At 40.8% G+C, this 5,644-nt stretch overlaps 1 non-coding gene across 1 annotated transcript; it reads left to right on the top strand.

The window, feature by feature from the left end:
* The first annotated feature begins 4,642 nt into the window (after positions 1-4,642).
* On the top strand, positions 4,643-4,714 carry TRNAG-UCC (transfer RNA glycine (anticodon UCC)). The gene has a single exon. It is a non-coding gene; the product is annotated as a tRNA-Gly (tRNA).
* Positions 4,715-5,644: the final 930 nt, after the last annotated feature.

Here is a 5,644-nt window from a genome sequence, read left to right as displayed (position 1 = left end):
GTCTGACAGCCTCAGAATTATCTGACGGCCTCTTTCAGTGTACTCGCAACGTAGTACGATAAATTAGACACATGTGCAACTCTTGGGTATCTTTACTGAGGAAACGTTTCGCCACACAGTGGCCTCATCAGTCCATACAAAGGAGAGTCTTAAAGAACAGGAGGAGAATGAGGTAATCAGTCCCTCAACCTTGAGTCGACGTGGTCAGTCCATCAATCTTGAATAGAATACGGCATATGTGCGGAGAAGGAGCTTAAAAACCGTAGACAGGAGAGGTGAAGCAGTCGTAGGTGGTGTCACATTTGTTCAATGTGGAAGTAGGTCGTGCCCAAGAATTCCCAAATGTGACACCACCTACGACTGCTTCACCTCTCCTGCCTACGGTTTTTAAGCTCCTTCTCCGCACATATGCCGTATTCTATTCAAGATTGATGGACTGACCACGTCGACTCAAGGTTGAGGGACTGATTACCTCATTCTCCTCCTGTTCTTCAAGACTCTCCTTTGTGTGGACTGATGAAGCCACTGTGTGGCGAAACGGCATAGTTCTAGCTGCCCAGACAACTTTTGTTCCGAGTAGGGAAATTAGATCTAACAAAAATTATCTCAAATGGATGAACAATAGATTAAAACATCTCACTGGTCAAAAGAGAGGCATATATAGGCGTATCAAAAGAGGGGATGGGCAGTTAAGAAATAAATATATTAATTAAAGAGAGAAATAAAGAAAGGAATAAGAAAAGCAAAAAGGGATTATGAGGCTAAGGTTGCAAGGGATTCAAAGACTAACCCAAAAGGGTTCTTTCAGGTATACAGAAGTAAGATTCGGGACAAGATTGGCCCACTTAAGAGTAACTCTGGTCAGATCACTGACAGTGATAAGGATATGTGTGAAATTCTCAATACCTACTTCCTCTCAGTTTTCACCCAGGAAAATGCTAGCGATATTCCTGAAATAATAGATTATGTAGAACAGGATGATAATGAGCTATGCACGATTGCAGTAACTAGTGACATGGTCCTCAGACAAATAGAGAAACTAAAACCTAACAAATCCCCAGGCCCTGATGAACTGTTTGCAAGGGTGTTAAAGGAATGTAAAGAGGAACTAAGCAAACCTTTGACTAATCTTTTTAATATATCACTACAAACTGGCATAGTGCCTGATAAGTGGAAAATGGCAAATGTAATACTTATTTACAAGGCAGGTGACAGGTCCTCGGCTTCGAACTATAGACCAATAAGCCTTACCTCCATAGTGGGAAAATTTATGGAATCAATTGCTGAAGCAATTCGTAACCATCTCGATAGGTACAGATTGATTAATGAATCTCAACATGGTTTTACAAAGGAGCGTTCCTGTCTTACAAATTTACTAACTTTTTTCACTAAGGTGTTTGAGGAGGTAGATCATGGTAATGAATATGATATTGTGTATATGGACTTCAGTAAGGCTTTCGATAGAGTTCCACACCAGAGGCTATTGTGGAAACTTAAGGCACACAGAATAGGAGGAGAAATTTTTTCCTGGGTAGAGGCATGGCTGACAAATAGGCAGCAGAGAGTTCATAAATGGGGAGAAATCAGAATGGGGGCACGTCACAAGCGGTGTTCCTCAGGGGTCAGTGTTGGGCCCGTTGTTGTTCACAATTTACATAAACGACATAGATGAGGGAATAAATAGCGACATAAGCAAATTTGCTGATGACACCAAAATAGGCCATCCAATTCATTCTATTAAGGACACTAGAACACTCCAGGATGATTTGAATAGACTGATGCAATGGTCGGAGAAGTGGCAGATGCAGTTTAATATTGACAAATGCAAAGTTCTAAATGTTGGACAGGAAAATAACCATGCCACATATAAACTAAATAATGTAGATCTTAATACTTCTGATTGCGAAAAGGATTTAGGAGTTCTGGTTAGCAGTAATCTAAAACCAAGACAACAGTGCATTTGTGTTGGCAATAAAGTTAACAGAATTCTTGGCTTCATATCTAGAAGTATAAATAATAGAAGTCCTCAGGTTGTTCTTCAACTGTATATATCCTTGGTTAGGCCTCATTTAGACTATGCTGCTCAGTTCTGGTCACCGTATTACAGAATGGATATAAATGCTCTGGAAAACGTACAGAGGAGGATGACAAAAGATGATCCCATGTATCAGAAATCTTCCCTATGAGGGCCCTGAATCTGCACTCTCTCGAAAGGCGTAGAATTAGGGGGGATATGATTGAGGTGTATAAATGAAAAACAGGAATAAATAAAGGGGATGTAAATAACGTGCTGAAAATTTCCAGCCAAGACAGGACTCGCAGCAATGGTTTCAAGTTGGAAAAATTCAGATTCAGGAAGGATATAGGAAAGCATTGGTTTGGTAATAGAGTTGTGGATGAGTGGAACAAACTCCCGAGTACAGTTATTGAGGCTAAAACGTTGTGTAGTTTTAAAAATAGGTTAGATAATACATGAGTGGATGTGGGTGGGTGTGAGTTAGACCTGACTAGCTTGTGCTGCTGGGTCTAGTGCCGTGCTCCTTCGTTGAGTGGAGGTGACCAGACTGGGTGGGTCATTGGGCTAACCCGGGGCGTGGGTTATTGGGTTAATCCGGGGGGGGGGGAACATGGACCTGCTCCGCATGGGTCAATAGGCATGTTGCAGTGTTCCTTCTTTCTTATGTTCTTATCTGATATTGTCCTGATGCCAAATGACTTTGAAAAGGCGATAAATGACATGCCCATGCACTCTGCCCCAGGCCAGGACTTCTGGAACTCTGTGTTCATTAGGAACTGTAAGAAGCCCTTATCGTGTGCTTTTAACATCATATGGAGAGGCAGCATGGATAGTGGGGTCGTCCCACAGTTACTAAAAACAACAGCCATAACCCCACTCCACAAAGGGGGCAGTAAAGCAATAGCAAAGAACCATAGACCGATAGCGCTAAAATCCCATATAAAAATCTTTGAAAGGGTTCTAAGAAGCGAGATCGCTACCCATCTAGATACTCATCAGTTACACAATCCAGGGCAGCATGAGTTTAGAGCAGGTCGTTCCTACCTGTCCCAACTACTTGACCACTATGGCAAGGTCCTTGATGCTCTAGAAGACAAACAAAATACAGATGTAGTATACACAGACTTTACAAAAGCCTTTGACAAGTGTGACCATGGTGTAATAGCGCACAAAATGCATGATAAAGGAATAGCAGGAAAAGTTGGTAGATGGATCTATAATTCCCTAACAAATAGAACACGAAGAGTAGTAGTCAACAGAGTAAAGTCTGAGGCGGCTACAGTGAAAAGCTCTGTTCCACAAGACACAGTACTCGCTCCCATCTTGTTCTTCATCCTCATTTCTGACATAGACAAGGATGTAAGCCACAACACCGTGTCTTCCTTTGCAGATGACACCCAAATTTGCATGACAGTGTCCTACATTAAAGACACTGCAGGAATCCAGGCGGACATCAACCAGATCTTTAAATGGGCCACAAAAAAACAATATGAAGTTCAGTGATGAGAAATTTCAATTACTCTAATAAGGAAAGCGTGAGGAAATTAAAACTGTATCGGAGTATAAAACGAACTCCAACTACACAGTAGAGCGAAAAACTAACAGTACCTTTCAAGGCAGATGAAATTGCTGACCTAAACAATGTACAGAGAACCTTCACGGCGCACATAACTGCGATAAAACACCTCAGTTACTGGGAACACTTGAAGTTCCTCAACCTGTATATGGTTATATACACTTGAAAAATCCTAGAGGGATTAGTGCTAAACTTGCACACGAAAATTACTCCCTATGAAAGCAAATTTTACTTGGCAGACAATGCAACATCCTTCCAATGAAAAGCAGGGGCACTACTAGCACGATAAGAGACAAAACAATAAGTGTCAGGGGGCCCAAGACTGTTCAACTGCCTCCAGGCTGTCTTCGATAAGGCGCTGGACAGGTACCTAAAGTCAGTACCTGACCAGGCGGGCTGTGGTTCGTACGTCGGGTTGTGTGCGGCAAACAGTTACAGCCTGGTTGATCAGTCCCTGATCTAAGATGAGGCCTGGTCGCAGACCAAGCCGCGGGGGCGTTGACCCCCCGAAACCCTCTCCAGTTATACTCCAGGTATGATTCTTTTAGCTTAAGTTCGATATTTTCCATTTGTCTGGCCAGTGTCTCCTTCCGTATTTCGTATATACTTACCCCTTTCAGGAGCTCTGTCATTCCTCACCTTCACTTATAGAGGGAGCATCTCTCTCTTACTGGTTTACATCTCTCCTTTTTTCTTAGGGTAATGTGCCTTGAACATTCCTGAAGTGTCACATAAGTATATACAAACGTATATGCATAAACATATGCGTATATATAACTAAATAAATATGTGTGCTGGATAAAAAAAAATAATTTACATTTGCAAAGAACACAAATGAAGACACAGCGAGCTTAACTTTTTTTTATTCATGCAATTTGGCAATTCCAAATATATAATTACATAAACAGACTTACGGATGCATCAGCATTGATGTCACCACCTGTGCGCCTCCTTCCATACACACCCACATCCATGACCATATATACGTCAATGTGTTCTGTGTATACACTGGCTTTTCAAGTTCTGTATCACACGAGTTTAATACTCAAGCGATGGTGGTATAGTGGTGAGCATAGCTGCCTTCCAAGCAGTTGACCCGGGTTCGATTCCCGGCCATCGCAGTTTAATTTTCAGTGCTTGTGTTGAGAGCTTCTACGTAGCTACCTCAACCTGGTTGTTAAAGTTAAGTGCAAGTGCTTTGTTACACATTCTCTTCCTGTCTTCTACCACACTACCTTCCTTCTTCATCCAACACTCTATCCTCCATCATCTATCCAGCTCCTTTCCACCATTCTAAACTTTATCTCCAAAACTTATAAGACAAACCAAAACATACGTAGCCTAACATAAATAATTACTCTAAGTTGGTATTTATGTTAATTGTGGATGAGGAAATACATGTGATAATGTATTCAACAGTGATGAACAGCACTGTTATAACGTGATAATGTCTTCAACAGTGATGAACAGCACTGTTATAACGTGATAATGTATTCAACAGTGATGAACAGCACTGTTATAACGTGATAATGTCTTCAACAGTGATGAACAGCACTGTTATAACGTGATAATGTATTCAACAGTGATGAACAGCACTGTTATAACGTGATAATGTATTCAACAGTGATGAACAGCACTGTTATAACGTGATAATGTATTCAGCAGTGATGAACAGCACTGTTATAGCATGATAATGTATTCAACAGTGATGAACAGCACTGTTATAACATGATAATGTCTTCAACAGTGATGAACAGCACTGTTATAACGTGATAATGTATTCAACAGTGTATGTTTTAACAATAATGTATTCAGTGATGATAATGTCAGCAGTGATGAACAGCACTGTTATAGCATGATAATGTATTCAACAGTGATAATGTTATAGCGTGATAATGTATTCAACAGTGATGAACAGCACAGTGATAATGTCAGCAGCACTGTTATAACATGATAATGTATTCAACAGTGATGAACAGCACTGTTATAACATGATAATGTCTTCAACAGTGATGAACAGCACTGTTATAACATGATAATGTCTTCAACAG

Source organism: Cherax quadricarinatus, chromosome 10 (assembly GCF_038502225.1).
Source record: "Cherax quadricarinatus isolate ZL_2023a chromosome 10, ASM3850222v1, whole genome shotgun sequence".
Taxonomy (NCBI): Eukaryota; Metazoa; Arthropoda; class Malacostraca; order Decapoda; family Parastacidae; genus Cherax; species Cherax quadricarinatus.
The sequence above is the reverse complement of the archived record's forward strand: the minus strand, read 5'-3'. Positions and strand labels throughout refer to the sequence as shown.